Raw genomic sequence first — 22315 nt, 5'->3', positions numbered from 1 at the left:
ACATCTCCCCCTATGCACTCTAGCCCTCCCGTCTGTGTGGAACAGGCTGAAGAGGACATGATGCCACTGCTGACGAGTCCATTGCAGCGTCTGTCTGGCCCAAGCCAGTCAGGTGTGACGCCTAGGAGGTGTGAGCAAAGGGCCTCTGACAGGTCGTCTTGCTCTAAGTCCAGCAGCATGGAGTCTCATTGTGTCTGCCGGCAGTTTCAGCAGCAGTACAGGTGGCAGATCTGAAACAATCTCTCAGATGGACCAGTCTGCTGTGTCGGTCCTTCTCTGGTGTGATCACTGGTGTGGCATGTGCAGCCAAAACTGCCCTCTCCCTTGCTTCTGGTGACATTCAAAGCATTATGGAATGCACAGAAAACTGACTAAATGTGGCCCTTTTCTTTCAGTGACTTAAGCTTTGAATTAAGGCCTTTTTGAAAGTGACCTGATCAGGCATTGTTCCACCTGGAGCTCGTTGGGTAAAAGTGCACCCAACGAGCTTTCATGTGATTGGCAATTTGCAATGCCTCACTGCACAAGCTGTATTGCTGGTCATAGGGCTTAAAACAAATTGACCACTTGTTGTGAAAATACATAAGATATAACTATAGTATTCTCATTCCAGAAAATGTTGTGTTTCTTTGTCCGTCAGTTTATGAAACGTATTTGTATTACTTAGAATAAGTTATCTGTTTTCATATTTTATTCTGTCTCTCCTGATAGAAGCAATAAAAATTCCTGAAGGAGAGATGTGCAAATCTTAGATTCGAATTGGCCAACTAGAACCCTGGCAGATGAGACTTTGGAATCTCTTCCTCTTCTAGTCTGAGGCTAATAAATGGGACAAGCTAAGAATCACAGTTTGGAAGTTAGGCCCAGGAGGACAGGAACTTAGGATCGGGACGACAAGACACAAGGAAGCCAGTATGTCAATGAGAAGAAGGACCAAACAGCTCAACTGGACCATTGAAGCAAAGTCTGATATGTTGCTCCACCCTCTCCAGCCAGCAGCCCATTTACTTGCACTCCATATCAACACCAGTCAGCTCCTGATCTGGGTCACACAGCTCCTCTCCTTGACAAATTTCCACAGATCATGTAATCCCTACTTCCCCGCTATCCAGAACATAAGAGATAGGAACACACCAAGCTTCTGTAGTTTGTGTACCTCCTAAAGGAATAGTTCGCACTATATTGGTTCAATGCTTGATAGAAATAGTGTAAAATCTTTATCTTGATAAGAAACTAATGTAACTTTATGCCTTTTGCCTCAAATTAGAATTTAAGCTTATTAAGCTGTTTATTTATTAGCTGTTACAGATGGTATCTTTGCAACTTTCACTTTTCAAATTCTGTGCTTTCCAACCATTTCCCCATCTCTTTCCATAAGCCTTTTATTTGTACAGATGTTTGATTCCTAATAAACTCATCTACAGTATTTTAATAAAATGATGCAGTCCTGATCTGAATACACATAAATCATCCTCACCGTTATTTGAATTTGGGTTGTTAAGCATTGTGCTTATTACCACATTAATGTGTTTTCACAGGACACAGTCTCTTAAGGGTTGGTGCGGTGATCACCTCTTAATCAAAAGACCAGTCGTATACCTTCCCTTGGTGTTTTAGTAACGTCTAAGACACATGGTTTCAGTCTTACAATCGAAAGACCTCATAACAGGGCCTAAGGTTTAGTCACATGTGCTGTACTCCTAGAATATGACTAACATGTTCAGGAAACCCTCCAAAACCATTTGACCCACAATCAGGTAGTTCCCTCCCAGAACTCAGAAAAGGCAGAAATCTTTGTTGTCCCTGTGTCAAGGGGAGGGAAAAAAACATGTATCTTAACATCCCTGTATCCTGAGACAGTACACTGAGCCCAGTCAGAGCCCTTGACATAACGCAATAATCAGATTAACTGATTATTATTTATTAAAGATAAAAGGGTGGTTTTTCTCTTTTTTCTTGGAAGACTCCAGTGGAAGCCTCACAGCAGCCCTTCCACCTTGTAGCCTGATCTCATCAGTTATCAGAAATTCAGCAAATTTAGACTGTCAGTAATGAGATCAGAGATCTCCAATCCAAACCAGTTTTCTGCTGTGAGAGTTGCTGGTGCACCAGCAGGCGGAACAGGATTCTTGGACCAGATTTCCAGGAATTTGCAGTAATCCTGCTCAGTACGAGAGGATCCATGGATTCAGACATGTGGTGTCTGGTCTTGTCTGAGGAGCCAGTGATATGAAGCTGTGTTCTGTAGGATTATGACTGAACGTCTCTGAGTCAGAACCTCCCAGGAAAGACGACAGAAGACACTGTACTGTGGGAGATAGTGTCCACTGGATGAGCTGTCACACTGAGGACCTGACTACCTGGTCAATAAAGATCCCATCATGGTGTTTGAATGAACAGAAGTGATAACCCTGGTGGCCTGGATTTCCTTTAATTTATTATATGGTCGCAGAAGTAGACAACTACAACTTCTGTTGTCATGACGTATATTCACAATAAAAAATAAATAAATAGAGATGTGTTTATTGTTGGATCTATGGCTCTATACAGAAACCGCATCATCAATTCACTTGAATAATATACACAAAATTATTCACCCCCTTCTAATGACATCCCATTGTGTTGAAATATAAATGATCTCTTCCCATCAGTCCAGTGAATATTTTAATCACAATTTCAATACTCAATCTATACTTTCTATAGTGGTAATGGGTGAAGACCTGCTGACAGATTTCAGTATGAGATTATTTTTTGCAGTTTTTGCAAACAATGTATTTTCCCCATTAAAGTGTTCAATTTTTCAACTTTTGTTTTAACACCTGTAATGGTGTAACTACTCCACTCAACTGAAATTGCTAATATAATAATACTAAAGTCATCTATTCAGGTGGATGTTAACCTGCATGGCTTTTGCCTGCTACATCTCCTACTGGCCTCTCTCCTGTTAGGGTTTGTGGGCCTCAAGTTCTTCTCTTCAGCCACAGCTAGAACCTTCCTTTTTCCTCCTTTTCCCACTTCCACGGGGTAGACAAAGGTTCTCCAGCCACCTTTTTAATATTCTGGCATCCTCTTCCTCTCATATGAGCTTCCATCTCCTCCTCCCATGGGAATGTCAGTTCCATGATGAGTACAGTCTTGGTCTCTTCTGCCCACACCACTATATCAGGACACAGTGCTGTGCTGCAGATTTTCCTAGGGAGATTGGAGCTGCCTGACAAGGTCCACTTCTATTTATTAATATGTAATTTATATGGCTCTTCTCTGATCACTCAAAGCTTCACAGGGAAAAGGGACTCCACCACTGGAGTGTAATCCTACCTGGATGATGACAGCAGCCAAAGTGCCTCAGGAGGAGGCCATGATGGGTAAAGGACAGGGGAAATTTAGCTAGGACGCCCGGGGTAACACCCCTACTCTTTTCAAGAAACTTGCATGAAATATGGGATATTTAATGACCATATAGAGTCAGCACCTTGTTTAGGTCTCATCTGATGGACAGCACCTTTTCATAGCATAGTGTCGCCATCACTATACTGGGGCATGAGGCTCGCAGAGACTGCAGAGTTAGTGCCTCCTAATGGTCCCACTAACACCTCTTCCAGCAGCAACCTTCTTCTCTCCCAGAAGTTACAGGGTGATATAGCTGATATACTATATCTCAGATTGTGTCTAAGTGTACATAATGTAAACCGAGAGAGAAGTGTGTGTCTAAATGTTTTTAATGTAACCCCAGAGATCAGCATGTGTTAGAGCTTAGAGCTTAGAGCTGACAATGGTAATGGTGGTGCCCACTATTTTTAAAACTGGTTAATTAACTTCAATAACTAGTTAACTGTAGGAGGAATGATGGAATTTGTGACATAGAGTCCCTAGCTGGTAATAGGAAACTGTGGAGAGGCTGTAGTTATAGAACTAAACCACTTGGGGGTCACAAGTGTAGGGTTGAAAGGGGATGATGAGGTTCTCTCAGCTGAGTGTGGTCAACAGTGTAAGACTGATGAATCTCCTAAGAGGTCTGAGGCATAACCCTGTAGTGGTTTGATGGGTTTACTGAGACAATTATTAATTGTAGCAGTAATCACAAGGTTGTTCGTTGGGGCTTTTAGAAAATCAATCGTCAGAACAACTAACAACGCACACACACGGGTTCAATACACGAGATACATTTATTAATATAAACTGTGCACCAAACATATACTAGTCTGCCTGGATACGAGCGGCAGACCTTACTGTGAGGGTTATCAATATACAAGGTATATAATCTCGAAGAGATGCAAACACAAAGAGATACACAACAGAGAATATATGTCAATATACATCGTTTGGTTACCAAATCGCTAATCAGTGTTATTACCCACTGTTACTCTAAACTCGGAAGTAAATACATTACTCATGAATTAAATTGATAACAACTTGTGTTGAGGTACAATTAAATTCTCGAGACGCAATGTAGAACATGGGGTTTACTTATCCACTGTGTTTGGATTTGGAATTTCCCGGCACGAACACCAAACCAGCTGACAGGCTCTGTTGCAGCCTCTGTTGCAGCGGTTGTCCAATGGGCGTTGTGTCGGCGTCCTCTGGCTACCGGCCAACCAGTCGAGGTGCAGCTCGGAGTAGGACGGGCGGAGGAATCTAACTGCGGCGCGCAGGGCAGTCGTTGCTCCGAGGGGATCTACCAGCAGTCCGGCTGGCTAGTAGAAAGTCTCTATGCAAAGAGTGTGACCGCGAGTCCTCACAAGTCACTCTTTTGCCTGGGAAGAAACTGGTTCGTTCCCGGTCCAGCGCTGCTTCTGAATAAGCTATTCAGGTTGTCGACGAGGGTCCAACTGTAGGCTGCCGTTGATCAAGCGGAGCATTCACGTTGGTAGAATTCTGAGTACATACGGGATCCTCGGCCTCGCGCTTAAAACAAAGTCCAAGTCCTTTTGCAGACAACAGCAGTTGTCACGTGATTGTCTCTGAGGATGCGCGAAAATGGCCAAGGAGAGCCCAGAACTGAGCTTGCGCTCCCTTTTTGATCAAGACCCAGATGTGTGCTGATTGGTTGAGAGTTTGGCGGGCATTGGAGACACACGTGGTATTACCAGTCCCTGATTGGTTGGTCAAGGTGAGATATAAGTCACTTACTCTTGACACTTACGAATGCAGTCCAGATGTCCATTCGGCATTCCCTAGACAGATAGGCGCCAGTGGATGACCATTGATCATGATGGCCAGGCTTAGCTACTTGCATCCCCGTCTGGGAGCTTGCTTCTTATCAAAAGAAAAATATCTTAAATCAACTTGCATGCATTCTTTCTCTGTGGCTGCACCACAGAGATGGAGGGTGAGATGGGGCCTCCTTTAGGAGCATACCAACGCTTAATTCTGTCTTATTAACAAGCATTGCCGCTACAACCCTTTATAAACATGCTCTTTTCAGGTCCATGATAGACAGTCTGGACATGAGGATTGCTGACAGCTTCTGTGTTGAAAGAACTATAAAGATCAATGATGCAATCTCACCTGTTAGTGAATCCAGCCATTAGCCAGCCAAGGGAAGACAGATTGAAACACTGTCTGAGACATAAACTATGGAGCTCTAATTAAACAAGAAGCCTGTATTTAAGTATTTAGCTTAAGTAAAATGTGATTTTAAGTGATAGCTGATTGTTGATTATGAAATATAATTGTGTATTTACATTTTTCAGTCTCTGTTAAACATCACCTCAACCAGTAATGTGTCTGAACATACAGATCCAAGTGCTGCATTAACAAAACTCTCCACACTCTACTCCATTCATGCTGTGTTGACTGGAGTAAGGCTATTTATTCACATGATTGTCAAAAATGATCTAACATATTAACAAAATAAATTTCTTAGTGCACCTGCATGAGGTCCCAGCTGCAGCAGTGCTGTCGCTGTGCAGTCCAGATGAGGGAGGTCTTTGTACGGGTGTGTAACACTGTGTGAGCACACGGTTACTGCTGGGGTAGTGGAAACTCTGACAGTAATAATCTGCTGCATCTTCAACCTGGACTCCTGTGATGGTCAGAGTGAAGTCTGTCCCAGATCCACTGCCACTGAAACGCTTCTACAGGTTTCTGTTGATACCAGGCTAGTCTGTGCTTAGAGTCATATATGTGCACTGCAGGATTGGTCTTACAGCTCACAATGACTGTCTGTCCAGGGAGAATAGATTTCACTGCTGGAGTCTGAGTCACAGGAGCCTGTCCACTGGAATCTGAAAACAAGACAAAACACAGAAAATGCATATAATTGATCATTAGAATGTTTGAAGACTTTTAGTAATTTCACACCTTTCTGTTCACCTGCTTCACCTAATTTGCAAGAGTCTATATTATTAAAAAATAAGTATTGTAACGCTTACGGCCGACAGGTACTGTGTAAGAGCCGGCGTACCAGAGCAGGTGACGTCACCGCCCTTCCCTGTGATAGCAGGACTACAGCTACTGGGCTGTAGAGAGATCTCTCTTTAGCTCACGGGGCTAGGTCGCTGCAGAGAGACGCGGAAGTCCCGGGTTCGAGCCCTGGACAGTGTGGGGCCGACCTGATGCGGCAAGGGCGCCCGCCTGAGCCCCCGTTGCGTTACAGTATTAAATCCTACCCTGAACAGTGATAAAGAGTGTCCAGAGGAAGATGGTGATAAAAGTCATTGTTGCTGTGGGTTCTGTTGCCATTAAGGGCATCTCTCAATCATGAAGTGTTAAACTTACAGGGCTATAAACACTCCCAGAGCACTGAAGCATGTGCTGCCAATGCAAAGTGTCTCTTCTATGCAAATTGTCTTCCTGAGTTCAGCAGCACTTGTAGCCAGTCAGTGCTGGAGACACAGGCTTAGTGCTGTGTGTTGTGACAGAGCAAGATGAGCAGTTTAGCATTAACACTCCCAGGACAGCAGGACTAGACAGAGATCAGCTTTATAGGGAGCAGGGGATGAGACACAATCTGCTGTCCAAATCACATTCTGCCAAAAGTAAAGTCCAGTGTGAATGTCTTTATGAAGACAGTACAGTAGCTTTACCAAGAGGTGTAAAGGTGTTTGTGCGGCATGTGTAACTCACGCTCCGCACACTCCACTGATGCAAGTACAAGTTTTCACTGCACACATAGTCGCTAACAAATGTTGGCTGCAGAGGTCTTATTGATTTTCATCACCCTGAAGAGATCATCAAGGGTTCTAAGTGTTACGTGTTTGAATGTAAAGAAGTTATCTTAATGTTGATTTTGGTTTCTCTGAAGGCGGCTCTGAGACATTATGTTTTAGGTCTGTCTGGGTAGCTACATTTTACAATTTTTACATAAAGAAATGAGGCATCTCAATTAAACAAAAGCATAATAGATGCTGGGCAGTACGGAGGTGCAGTGGTTAGGATGCTGTCTTGTAACCACTGCTGTCCTGGGTTCAGTTCCTGGGATGCAGTCTGCATGGAATTTGTGTGTTTTCCCTGTGATCATGTGCCTTTCCGCTGGTTGCTCTGGATTCCTCCAACAATACACTGATAGGTGAATTGGTTTCTGGGAAAATTGGCACCAGTATGATTGTGTGTGTGTTTGTGAATGTCTGTGTGTGCCCAGTGCTGGACTGGCATCCCATTCAGGGTGTATTCAGCCTTGATTCTGTTGCTTGCTGGGATAGGCTCTGGGTCCCCTGCGATCCTTATTGGATAAAGCAGTTAGAAATGGGGTGAAGGGGTCATAAGTGATACAATTTGGCCTCCATAAACCCTTTAATAAGGTATTTCTTAGAAGGTTTATCTCAGGTAATGTAAGAGCATGTGTCAACAACTGAATAAAGAACAGGATATAGTAAAAAAAATTAAGTGTCATCACCTCTGATTTGACTGATGTGAGCTGTGGTCAAACTCATGGATCCATTTTACGTATAGTTAGCAAGCTAGTCAGATTTTTTTTTAAAGTAGAGGCCAAGTACAGAAACATTGGCAAGGAAATTATGGATGGCTCAGAGCTGCAGGTGAGCAGTTCACAAAAGGTTCACAAGACCAATTCTCCACCAAGGGAGTCAAAATTCTCCCCAGAGGAGGACTAAGAAAATACTGACGACAGAGGTGTGAATAGATGTGTAAATAAATTCTTGCATGTTCAGGAATTCATTGAAATATTCATGGCAAATATGGTGTTATTCTGTGCAATGCTATTATGATTACAGTATACAGTAACCTATTATAATTGTTTAAACGTGTGACATAGTGGAGTTTTATCTCTGCCACTCACCTCTAGAGGGCCCCTTAGACAAGGAATGCGGCATGCTCGTTTTTTTTCTGACGGCTGCATGGACATGTACTAATAATTTCCTTGACTGCACCTACAGTACTCTGCTTATCAGTACTGCTTTAACAGATACTCACATGGCTGCCTCAGCGTTCACCTCAGAACCACACCAGCAGCACTTTAGCTCAGGCACACAGATCTATCTCAGGAGAATAGAACTATTTTCTCATCACTAACCTATAGACCCATTCCATATCGGCCTTCTACCTACTTCTGGGGTATTTGACATAATGCTGGTGCAAAACACAGTCCAAGCCTGTTTCATTTCTGTTGATGTTTTTTGAACATTTTTCATCATTGGGGTTGAATAAATCTGGGAACACTGTGGCTGGCTGTGTAAACTTTATGTTAACTATGCCTTCCTCTAAATCTTTTTCTAGATCTCTTTGTCATACCTTTTCTTCCTCTCTGGGCCACTTGCCCGCTTCTCTCACTAAACCAGCATTACGTCTCTTCACAGCTATCTGTTCCAAGACCAGGCTTTCTAACCACCTTCTATTCCTTTACAGATGTCGTCGATATAATATCATCCCTAAAGGATTTTGCTTGAAATGTAATACCTTTTCTTTTGACTCTGATACCACCCAGAGTAACACTCAGAAACTTCTAAAACAATTTTCTAGGAAACTAATGCTCTCTTCCATTTTCTCCCTCAAAAAACAGATTATCCTTTCCGACAACAACATCAAAGAGGCTAAGGAATTTCTACGGCTGACAGCTCCACATCATCTTCCCTTAATAACTAACCTCATTAGATCTCTCAACTCTAAACTCTACCAGTGCAAATCGGCACATCATTGAACATCCACAGGTATCTCAATTTTACCTCCTCCCCAAAATCCACAAACTGGACACCCCTGGACGCCCCCATTGTATCAGCATGCAACTGTCCGACTACTTACATCTTGGCCTTTCTTGACAGCCTTATGAGACCGCTGGTTGAATGTCTTCCCTCCTACATCAAGGACACCAACCACGCGCTCCAACTTTTTAATACTTTCCAATTTCAGGGCCCCGAATGCTACATTTTTACCATGGACATCACATCTCTTTACACCGTCATTCCCCATAATGACGGCTTTACAGCCCTCAAGCACACGCTGGACAAACGCACAGTGCTTGATCCACCCACCCACACCCTCATATGCCTTGCAGTATTGGTTCTCACACTGAATGCTTTCTCATTCAATAACCTTTTTTACAAACAGGTTAGTGGAGTTGCCATGGACACCAGAATGGGACCCAGCTATGCCAATATTTTTGTCAGCTGGGTAGAAGAACGCTTCTTCTCTTCCTACACTGGCTATGTCCCTGACCTCTACAAGTGATACATTGATGATTGCGTCGGTGCCACCACATGCTCTAATGACCAGTTTAAGTACTTTCTGCATCACTTCACCAACTTCCACCCGTCCATCAAATATACAGTTAACATATCTTCCACTACTCTTCCGTTTCTAGACATCACCTTCTTCATTAACTACCCCCGACTCACTACTTCAGTCTATTACAAACCCACGAATTTACACAGCTTTCTCCTGTAAAGCTCATTTCACCCCGAACACACTAAAAACTCTCTCCCTTTTTCACAGTTTCTTTGGCTACGACGATTATGCAGCGACAACATCGATTTCCAGAACCAAGCCATCAAAATGTACTCTTTTTTCATCAACAGAGGATACCCTAGCAGTGTTATTGACAGGGTCCTTGCCGGAGCCAAAAACACCCCTCAGACCATCAACTCAATCAGGAACTCCCGCCGTAACAACTGCATTCCTTTGGTGCTTCCCTACCACCCCAACACACTTCCTATCTCTAGGACTATTAATGACAACTTTTCTATCCTACAGGATGATCCCTCCATTTGGGCCCTCTTTTCTGACCGTCCCATCATCTCTTTTTGCCGACCACCTAATCTGCATAACCTTCTTGTTCACAGCTCCCTTGACCGCCCTCAGCAACCATCCACACCAGGCACTTTCCCTTGCAACAGAGCTCGCTGTATCACCTGCAAGTACACATCTAACACCACACTCATTCAAGGCCCCTTAGGACAATTCCGGATCACCCAGATGGCATCTTGTACCTCCAGCAACCTTATTTACTGTATCTCTTGCAGTAAATGCCCAGCCATCTACAGTACACAGTACAGGCCTGGTTAGGGTCTTGAATTCAAGGGAACCCCTTGGCCATCCTGTTGGAACCTTCAGATTGTTTTAGATGTCTTACTCACTTCACACATTAGAAAGAAATATCCAGAACAAAAACAGGAAAAAAAAAACAACAGATGCATTTGAGAATATCTCCAGTTTTGGCACACTAAATGTAAATTTCTCTTTCTACAGTAGGTATAATCTAAATTATCTTCTACCTTAGATAAACATTTGAGAGTGATGAAACAAATCTAAAAAAATCTCCATGAATGTTTATAGAATGGTTTTCTCAGCCTTCCAAAAATATAAAATAAATAATAAAAAATCAAAAGAATAAATTATTTACTATTTTTAGTGTTTTATTTCCCAACTGCCAGTCCTAGAGAGGTTTCTTATAATAAGGCTAAACAAAAATTCAATGATGGAGGAGATTAAAAATGAGATGAAATATCAAACCAAACTTAATCAGACATTAAAAGATTAACATAGCTCTTGTATAGCTAATTACAATTTCTCTCCCTCTTTGAACTTTAATATCTAACATGTTTTTTTTCTAAATGGTGTAAGAGGACCCGGGGAAGGGTCATTTATAACCGGTATTTCCGGAACGAAACGCTGAAAATACTCGATATAGACCTGGGCAAGATGGCCACCCAGGATAACCAGCTGACCCGCTATTGGGAAAAGCCTATGCAGCGAAACAGGGAGACACAGCTGAACGACATTAGGAAACAGGATATAAATGCCTCAGAAGCGATGAGCCGGCGTGGAAGCCGATAAGGTGAAAGCGTGTTGGAAGAAGGAGAGATTTAGGAGTGAACTGAAAGGAATTTAAGAGTAAAGGACTATTGGATACGGTTTTGACTACAATTACGGATTACGGCTTGGATACGGCGCAGAGTAGGGTGGACATACAGATTTAGGAATTTGGATCGTTTAAGGATACTGGCTACGGATTGCGGATCGGACTTGGAGAGACATACCAACAAAGAACAAAGAAGACCCGTGTGGTGTGAGTTAGATCTCTTTTACGCCTGTTTTCCCCTGGCGACACCACAATGGCTATGGTGTCAGAATATGGTTTCAGAATATCCCTAGAGACATGACAAAAGAAGCAAACCAGTAGCATTTGTTGTAAAGCCTCTTGGAATATACAGCATGTCATTATATTGGATGGAAAGGGTGGAAAATAATGTGTAATCATAGCCGGCCCAGGGACACCAAATATGTAATGTTGCCATAGCCAAAATGTAATGTAGTGGCTCTCTGAAGGCACCAGTTCTGTAGGGTTTGGGCATTTACTGTGATAATTAATTGTAGCAGTAAATCACAAAGTTAATTCTTTTGATGGCTTTAGAATCCAACCATGCGACATAACTCAAACAACGCACACACACAGGTACTAATACACGAGGATACATTTATTAATACATAGAATATGCATATAAACCTAACAGATCTTATCGAGAGGGTTATCAGAATACAAAAGGTATATATTCAATCAGTTACGAAGTGTTACACATATCAAGAGGACATACGTTCAGTATATCATTCATTAAGACCGTTTCATAAATGAACTTGGTTATTAGTTCTACATTAGATACTCAAAACAAGTACATAACTCTTAGGAATTAAATTGATAACAACTGGTTGGGATAGCAATTGTATTCTCGAGCTGTAATGCATTGAAGTTGAATACTCATCCAATCTCTGGGGATTCAGATCTCCTGCAGGCACAAAGAATCAGCTGCAGGCTTGTTGCTGTCCAATCCGCGCTCTCTGGCTCCGTGCCAGGCTGTGCTGTGCGGCTTGCGACGGTGCGCTGCTGATGCTCACTGACCGGCTAGTTAGTGTTGGCTTTAACTAGCACAGTTTGTGCACAGGAGAAAAGATGACTGTGGGTCCCAGCAAGTCAGGAAGAGGACCGGTTCGTTCCTGATGAAGCGCTAGTTCTGAATAGTGATTCAGCTGTCCACAGTTCCGACCTGTTCACGAGGCCTGCTGCTGGTGCTAACCTCGGGTGGATCCTCTGGTTATTCTCTGGTAACCTCCGCTCTAGACTCTTAGAACAAAGGAAAGTTCTGGCACTCGGACACACTGGCCGTTCCGTGGTTGTCCGGGCTGAGTCTCAGGATGGTCAGGAGGCGAGAATGTCCTGCCCTTGGGAGCCTTCTGCTCCTGGGCCGTCCTGCCCTGGAATTCTCCTTTGAATTCCCTTTAGAATAGTCCACAGAATCCTCTCCAGAATCCTCTCCAGAATCCCTTCTGAATCTTACTGAATCTTACTGAATCTCTGTGTTGCCTGTTTTTACCTGGAGGAACTTCAGCTCGTTGATTGGCTGAAAGTTCCATGGGCATCAGAGTCCCACGTGGGTTACTCAGCCCTACCATTCCCTGATTGGTTGATCAAGGTGAGATATGAGTCACTTACTCCTGACACTTAGGAATGCAGTCCAGATGTCCATCTGGCACTCCCTAGACAGATAGGCGCCAATGGATGACCATTGATCATGATAGCCAGGCTTAGCTAAGTGCATCCCCCTTTGGGAGCTGTCCTAGGAAACCTTATCAAAAGAAAACATCCTAAATCAGCCTGCATGAATACTTTCTCTGTGGCTGCACCACAGAGATGGAGGATGAGATGGGGCCTCCTTTGGGAAAGCTCAGAACACTTAATTCTTTCTTATTAATAAGCCTCGCTGCTACATATCCCCCCTTTTTGAAGGTCACGAGGTCCTGAGGCGTTGTTGCCTTCAAAACAAAACAGAGTTAAGTGATGTCCCTTGCCATTAGAACATTAACCTTAAATGTCCACATTACTCCTCGAGAATTCATACCGGAACCAGCATTGGATGAATAACATCTGGAGTATGTATAAACACGGTAGGAGACATTGTCTCAGTCTAGGCATTACACATCAGGAAGTTCACCGTCAATATCTGATACCTCTGTAGGCAGATATTTGGGAAGAAGTAACTTCCTTTCTTTTGACATGCTACCTTTGACTCATTCATGCTACCCAGAGTACATCTTGATGTAAGAGTACAGCTTTCAGAGTACACTGTCAGTCACGATCCAACTTCCCAGCAGCAGTGTTACAATAACAACAGTTCCTGTTCCCAGCCCCCCGATAAACCACAACACCTGTGTTGGGTATCTGCTAGGGTGGTTTGGAGGTTTGTTCCATTAAAGCAAACTAACTACCTGTACCTCTTCAGGGCTTTTGTTTCTTGGATTTCTATCCAATTCAATAGTGTGGCACCTGAAGGCATCCATGACCTCAAGTTTGGTCTAATGTTGTCTGGTTCTAGACAGTACAGTGTTCAGTTCAAGCTGTACTATGGCCTCCTCGGGAACTTACAGGAACTGTTTTATTAGGTAGCTGCATCATGCCTGTCACAAGTCACAGTGTCAGTTAAACGTGGTGTGCCGACCAGCCATTTACTTCCCACCTGCTCTTCATGGGGTTCATTAACCTCCCTCTGCTCGTTAGTAGCTTTACACCCTTCATTGGTGAATTGTTTAGACACAGCCAATGGATAGCTTTAGTAGCCATACCCATCTCAAGATTTGGAACCGAATTCAATTGGATTGCCTTCTGGGTGAGCTATGAGCGATGGGGTTAATGTCACATACTCCTCTACTGAGAAGAGTGGAATCAAGTGGGTTGGGATTTGTGCCGTGGTTAGACTGGCTACAGTGGCACTAAACTCCCTTAACAGGTCTTGTGTCAACATTCTGGCCTGTTGCACACAAGCATATACCCACTGTATAACACCAACAATCATGTCCACTGGTTGGGGAATAAGGTTTAACCCTGTTGCATAGGAAGTTGCCTGTAGGATTTTCCCTAAGCTTTCCAACTTTTGCTGCTGTCGATACAGTCTGTCACTACCCTCTGGCATCTCCTTCACCTGCCTTCTTGGGGCAGTCAGGGTGAGAGTGCCAGTAGCAAATAAAACCTACCAGAAATAGCAAATGCACAACAGTGGCAGCAGCAATCAGTCCTCCCAAAAGTCTTTTAGGGTGGCTGATCCCAGTCATCTCCTTCTGAGTGACTGTCGCCTTTCTAAGCTGGCACAGCGTGTACATGGTGTCTTTCTCAGTATGCCATGTGGCATCCTGGGCACCAACATCCTGGAATTCTGGGGAGATCTGACGCAGCGGCTGATGCTGCTCCTCCATTTCCAGGGCATCTGCTTTTTTGATTTGTTCATGCCTGTGCTCTAGGAAATCTGCAGGGGGCGGTGCAGTGGTGGAGCATGCCTGACCCTTGGCTGAGTAGTCATCTGGAGCACCTGAGTGATCTGGGATTGTTACCCCATTCTCACTGTTCAGGTCCACCCTGCACACTTCCTGATTGAGGAATCCCTCTATCGGCATGTTTACAATCGTTCGCTGGGGGTAGGTGTAGGACACCTGCTCGCTCCCCCCTTCCCTTGCTAGGGGTTCAGGGAGCTGCCCCAGCACTGGGATAGCTAGTTCATTGTCTTTGAACTTACTATCACCCACCGGGCCCATGTCAGTGCAGGCGGGGATTCTGACACCCCTCTTTGAGATGTCCTGCACTGGCAGGCGGGTGGCTTGACCATCCAGCTCCAGTCTCCACTGTTGTTGTCAGACTCAGACTGACAGACTGAGCTGGTGGCTGTAAGAAAACCGGCTCGGCTTTCATTCCCTGTCCCTTCTGGGGGACTGGGTGTGTTGGAAACCCTGCTGCCGAGGCAGGAACAATCAGGTCAGTCTCACTCACTACCTGGTAGTTGTGAGAAATAATGTTACCTGACTGCAGGTTCCCTGGGTCACAGCAGAGGGAATCGGCATCTGGGATCAGGTGTGTCCACAGCGCAGTAGTCTTAGCGTCCAGCTGGACCTCCTGTCTAACCTGTGAATGTTGCACCAGGGGCACCTGGCGGTGGCCCTGCGACAGCTGCTCAAGCAGATCCTCACTAAAAGAGGACCTCTCAGGGCTAAGGGTGAGGGCTACATCAGCAACCTGCTCTCTTGCCATTTGGATCCCTTCCACCCCTGCGGGGTGGTGGTCCTGACCCCCCTTGGGTGCCAGGGTGCACAGGGAAAGCTCCTTTTCATCACCAAGTGGGGAGATCCGCTCCTCTTTAGGGATGTGAAAGGGGTGTGCTTTACCTGGTGGATCAGGCGGCTGCTCGGAGCACCGCTCTTGTGGCATGGAGGCTGTTGGGACCTTGGCCAGGGCACGACTTCCCTGTATATCCGGGAAACAAGAAAATATTTTTATTTCTTGTCCAGAGGGAACAGAAGGAATCTCCGCATGGGCTTCTGTGTTCGGTGGGCACTGTGTGAGCACAGTCTGCCTCTTGGCCCCCCTTTCCTTCTGTACAGAAGGCTTAGGAGCCTTGACCTGGTTCCACACTTTGCCTTTCTGGTGATCCACCAAATGTTCCACTCTGAGTCGCATGCCCTTTTCTTTTTCAACCCGTTTGAGCTTGCCGTGTGACATCAAACACCTTTCAACCTCAGTGTCAATCAGTGTCTCACTGTGTAAGACATCTCCCATGGCAGCCTTGAGGTAAAAGCTTCTTGCTTTTCATCTCTGTTTTACTGCCTGCTCTGTGACTTCAGGGGTGGAGTCAGCACTCGCTTGGGAGTGGCTGACCTCATCCAGGCAGGAACCCTTCCGCTCAATCAGATAGACTGAGGGAGGGAGAGGGGGCGGGTCCCCGCCTCCTCCAGTGGAGAGTATTAGCTCATTCACGCTTCCGGCAGCCTTGGGGAGCGGTTGTCCCTGTCCTAATAAAGCTTGTTCAAGCCTGGCCAGGCGGGTGGCTACTGAATCCTTTTGTTTATCTGTTTTTGTTTTGCTTTATCTAGCCCTTTCCCTCCCCCGGTGTTCTCATGGCACTTAGGACGCTGGGTGCGGTCCTGTGTGCATGCTTTGGAACGGGGCTTAGCCAGCTCAGGAGCCTGTGCTCCTTCGAGCAGGAGGGAGTTAACCCTGCTGGCTCTGACGGCGAACACAGTCGCTTTAGCCGCTTTTTGCTCAGAGCGACTTTGGACATCATACTCCCAGGCTTTCTGCACGAATCTCTTAATATCAGTCATTTTCATGGTCTGTGCATCTGTATGCATTAAGATCATCTTTCTGAATGATGGGTGGAGATTCGCAATGAATAAACCCTTGAAATGTGTGTTCTCTTCGCAACCCTCATCATTTCGCCCTGCAAAATAAGTTCGTCTAAGTCTCTCGTAATATTCGCGAGGGGACTCTGCTCTCTTGTGCTTAATGTTAAGGGCGGCGGCTATCGCGGCAAACGGGTCAATAAACGCACTGTATTCTTGGATAAGTGCTTGACACAGCTCTTCAAAGTCATTACAGACTTCTTTCATCTGCCTAGCCATCCACTCATGTACAGCTCTGCTGGTAGTTTTCCTGACCAGAAAAACTTTCTCCTGTTCTGTGGCGTTTGGCAGGTACTGCAGGTTATACCTGAGGTCTTGAATATAACTCTCGATATTATTCTCTGACACTGCAGGGTCAAATCTCTCTATGTCCTTCGCTAGCTCTCTCAGAGAATGGAGATTTATTCTTCTAGCTTCTCCGCTGACGGAGATATGGAAGAGATCTTGGTCAGACTTGTCACTGCTAGAGAGAGTGCTTAATAGCGACTCGAATTCAGACCTTTTAGCAACCATCGTTAAACGTAAAGAGTATTACTTTTAAGTACGAAATCACAGTTTTACCATAGAAAACCACAAGATCAAGTATGCAATCAACCTGGTAGATTGCAAAAGATCACAAAACAATCAAGCACTGCTTAAAGAGCAAGGGAAATTTTTTTTTCCTTTCGGCTTTCAGCACACTGTATTATCGTGTATGAAACCCGCGGCGTTTTATATGAATTATTCCGCTTGGTTGATTCATTTCAGTCTTGCCACGCCGGTCCAGGGACGCCAAATATGTAATCATAGCCGGCCCAGGGACGCCAAATATGTAATGTTGCCATAGCCAAAATGTAATGTAGTGGCTCTCTGAAGGCACCAGTTCTGTAGGGTTTGGGCATTTATTGTGATAATTAATTGTAGCAGTAAATCACAAAGTTAATTCTTTTGATGGCTTTAGAATCCAACCATGCGACATAACTCAAACAACGCACACACACAGGTACTAATACACGAGGATACATTTATTAATACATAGAATATGCATATAAACCTAACAGATCTTATCGAGAGGGTTATCAGAATACAAAAGGTATATATTCAATCAGTTACGAAGTGTTACACATATCAAGAGGACATACGTTCAGTATATCATTCATTAAGACCGTTTCATAAATGAACTTGGTTATAACTTCTACATTAGATACTCAAAACAAGTATATAACTCTTAGGAATTAAATTGATATCAACTGGTTGGGATAGCAATTGAATTCTCGAGCTGTAATGCATTGAAGTTGAATACTCATCCAATCTCTGGGGATTCAGATCTCCTGCGGGCTCAAAGAATCAGCTGCAGGCTTGTTGCTGTCCAATCCACGCTCTCTGGCTCCGTGCCAGGCTGTGCTGTGCGGCTTGCGACGGTGCGCTGCTGATGCTCACTGACCGGCTAGTTAGTGTTGGCTTTAACTAGCACAGTTTGTGCACAGGAGAAAAGATGACTGTGGGTCCCAGCAAGTCAGGAAGAGGACCGGTTCGTTCCTGATGAAGCGCTAGTTCTGAATAGTGATTCAGCTGTCCACAGTTCCGACCTGTTCACGAGGCCTGCTGCTGGTGCTAACCTCAGGTAGATCCTCTGGTTATTCTCTGGCAACCTCCGCTCTAGACTCTTAGAACAAAGTGTAGCAGCGAGGCTTAATAATAAGGCAGAATTAAGTGTTTCTGAGCTTCCCAAATGAGGCCCCATTTCTCTGTTCATCTCTGTGGTGCAGCCACAGAGAGACCATTAGTGCAGGGTGATTTAAGGTCCTAGGACAGCTCCCAAAGGGGGATGCACTTAGCTAAGCCTGGCTATCATGATCAATGGTCATCCATTGGCGCCTATCTGTCTAGGGAGTGCCAGTTGGACATCTGGACTGCATTACTAAGTGTCAGGACTAAGTGACTCATATCTCACCTTGATCAACCAATCAGGGACTGGCAGGGCTGAGTAACCCACGTGGGACTCTGATGCCCATGGAACTTTCAGCCAATCAACGAGCTGAAGTTCCTCCAGGTAAAAACAGGCAACACGGAGAGCCTGGGAGATTCAGTAAGATTCAGGATTCTGTGGACTGTTCTAAAGGGAATTCAAAGGAGAATTCCAGGGCAGGACGGCCCAGGAGCAGAAGGCTCCCAAGGGCAGGACATTCTCGCAGCGCGCCTCCTGACCATCCTGAGACTCAGCCCGGACAACCACGGAACAGCCAGTGTGTCCGAGTGCCAGAACTTTCCTTTGTTCTAAGAGTCTAGAGTGGAGGTTGCCAGAGAGTAACCAGCAGCAGGCCTCGTGAACAGATCGGAACTGTGGACAGCTGAATCACTATTCAGAACTAGTCTTCATCAGGAACGAACCGGTCCTCTTCCTGACTTGCTGGGACCCACAGTCATCTTTTCTCTTGTGCACAAACTGTGCTAGTTAAAGCCAACACTAACTAGCTGGTCAGTGAGCATCAGTAGCGCACTGTCGCAAGCCGCACAGCACAGCCTGGCACACAGCCAGAGTGCGCGGATTGGACAGCAACAGCCTGCAACTGTTTCTTTGTGCCCGCAGGAGATCTGAATCCCCAGAAATTGGATGAGTATTCAACTTCACTCCATTACTGCTCGAGAATTCAATTGTTATCCAAACCAGTTGATATCAATTTAATTCCTAAGAGTTATGTACTTGTTTTGAGTATCTAATGTAGAAGTTGTAACCAAGTTCATGTATGAAACGGTCTAAATGAATGATATACTGAACGTATGTCCTCTTGATGTGTAACACTTCGTAACTGATTGAATATATACATTTTGTATTCTGATAACCCTCTCGATAAGATCTGTTAGGTTTATATGCATATTCTATGTATTAATAAATGTATCCTCCTGTATTAGTACCTGTGTGTGTGCGTTGTTTGAGTTATGTCGCATGGTTGGATTCTAAAGCCATCAAAAGAATCAATTTTGTCATTTACTGCTACAATTAATAATTGTCTCAGTAAATGCCCAAACCCTACAGAACTGGTGCCTTCAGAGAGCCACTATGATTACATATTTGGCGTCCCTGAACCGGTTTTTCTCTACAAAAGGAAAGTTCTGGCACTCGGACACACTGGCCGTTCCGTGGTTGTCCGGGCTGAGTCTCAGGATGGTCAGGAGGCACGCTGCGAGAATGTCCTGCCCTTGGGAGCCTTCTGCTCCTGGGCCGTCCTGCCCTGGAATTCTCCTTTGAATTCCCTTTAGAATAGTCCACAGAATCCTCTCCAGAATCCCTTCTGAATCTTACTGAATCTCACAGGCTCTCTGTGTTGCCTGTTTTTACCTGGAGGAACTTCAGCTCGTTGATTGGCTGAAAGTTCCATGGGCATCAGAGTCCCACGTGGGTTACTCAGCCCTACCATTCCCTGATTGGTTGATCAAGGTGAGATATGAGTCACTTACTCCTGACACTTAGGAATGCAGTCCAGATGTCCATCTGGCACTCCCTAGACAGATAGGCGCCAATGGATGACCATTGATCATGATAGCCAGGCTTAGCTAAGTGCATCCCCCTTTGGGAGCTGTCCTAGGACCTTAAATCACCCTGGGAATAGTCTCTCTGTGGCTGCACCACAGAGATGAACAGAGAAATGGGGCCTCATTTGGGAAGCTCAGAAACACTTAATTCTGCCTTATTAATAAGCCTCGCCGCTACAAAACGTTAGGAGTGATTCTAAGCAGAAGACATCTCATGCTTGAAAGAACAGCAAACAGCAATCCCACAGTATCTTGATTTTCCAGGTGTCAGGCTCCTGCTCCTGAACAACCTTCCATCCAGCACAGGTATCAATACCCTAATAATGTGTTCTGTGTTTCAGGATAATAGTCAGCATTATTAATACAGACTTTATTCATTTTCAGCACTTGTGAAACTTATGAATTACAATGTATTTTGTTTTAATATGGTATAAGGCAGAGTATTCTTAATGAAGACTCAATGTGCTCAGGCAAGTGTCTCAAATGATACTGTATAATCCTCTAACAACTGACTGAGGAAAAACATGAAATTGTAGCAACAAAAAGGACAAGAGTAGTCATCAGAAAGGAATATTTTTTCATCAGTTTTCATAGATTCTATGCTCATGTTCCAAATAAAAGTCTATCTGTATCCAAAGTCTATATCCAGCATATAGCACAGACAATGTTGACAATCCATGCTTGCATCCTGTATCTCTTGTGTTGTCACTAAATTTGATATTCTCTTATGTGTGTAGATGTGAAGAATAAGTGTTCTCATCGTCGTAAATGTTAAAGGTCTCATTTTCACTTGAGCACCCTTCCACAGTTTTCTATTCATGACATGGTTATTTATATTTTCTTTCATTTTCAATTTTTTTTGTTTTCTAAAAACAAAATTACAGATACAAAAAGTAGGCAATAATCCCCTAAGAAAGGTAACAAATGAGAGTTGGCCATTCGACCATCTAAAACAGTTGATTTCTTTGCATTCTTGACATAACAACCAGCTGCATAGAATTTGGTTTGGTCACCTCATACTTTTAAAGACATACAATACAAATAAACAACATGTCAACAAAGACGATAGTATAATGCATCCACCCAAATCATTCACACACCATCTCAAACACACCAGTACTAAAATAAGTAACAGTGGGGCCTGCTAGAATAACAATGAGACGTGCAAACATTTAAAAAAGTTGAAGCTCACAGTTTATGCACCTCAAAATCTCTGGGTAGGTGCTGTTACAGAACCTAGTGGTCCTTGTCTTAATAGACCTGAGCCATCTACCAGAGGGGAGAGAAGTAAACACGGGCTGGTGAGGGTGGGAAGAGTCAGAGAGGATCTTAACAGCTTTGTGTTTCAGTCTAGAAAGGTAGGAATACCGATAGCTCCAAGGGGTTCACAAATGTTTTCTCAGAACTGCAGGTTCCTGTTTCTTTTCCACAATGACTGTCATATATTGTTCTTCTGTATAAACATGAAGAAAGTTGAAAATATAATTAAACTTGGAATTTTTTTTAATTTACTGATATCTGTCTCTACATTTCAGTACAGTTTTGGCAGAAAGACAATATGGGAGCTGTAGCATCTTCAACTTCATCTTCATCTTTAGTTCATGCCGGTGGAAATGTCATAATTAACCTACGATCTGCAAGACCAAGCTCCAAACTCCATGTGGCAAATGCAACTGGGAAGCCACTACGTATATTTTATGGAGTGGAGAAAAAGGAGCTTGAAGAACTGGTGCTACACGACGGTGGAGAGTCCAGCACCAAGAAAGTTTTTTAGTCTGATCTCAAGGACCAATTCATTCAACTCGACATCAACACACTCTTACTGTTTCCTGAGAAAGGTGTCAACTATGCCTGTGTGTTCGTGGAAGATGTGTCACGGATGTCTGAAGGGACGAACCCTGGAGAGGCAGGAGAGCGAAAAAGACCCTATGCGTAGCGGCGAGATGGGGAGTTAGCCCGGGCTCAGCAGTTCAGGAGTCGTATAGAAACCTATGCTCTCAGGCAGCGGACGTGGGGCGACCTGGTGCTAGGTGGGTTTCAGGACATCCAAATGTCAATGCTGAGCGAAGGCAAATGAAAGACCCAGAAATATATATATATGGAGAGAGAGAGAGAGAGAGAGAGAGAGAGAGAGAGAGAGAGAGAGAGAGAGAGAGAGAGAGAGAGAGAGAGAGAGAGAGAGAGAGAGAGAGAG

At 44.4% G+C, this 22315-nt stretch overlaps 1 pseudogene; it reads left to right on the top strand.

The window, feature by feature from the left end:
• The first annotated feature begins 9314 nt into the window (after positions 1–9314).
• On the top strand, positions 9315–20864 carry LOC148815776 (uncharacterized; annotated as a pseudogene).
• Positions 20865–22315: the final 1451 nt, after the last annotated feature.

The sequence above is a fragment of the Atractosteus spatula genome, chromosome 24, assembly GCF_055471065.1.
Source record: "Atractosteus spatula isolate fAtrSpa1 chromosome 24, fAtrSpa1.hap1, whole genome shotgun sequence".
Lineage (NCBI taxonomy): Eukaryota > Metazoa > Chordata > Actinopteri > Semionotiformes > Lepisosteidae > Atractosteus > Atractosteus spatula.
This window is presented reverse-complemented; position numbering and strand designations above follow the sequence as displayed.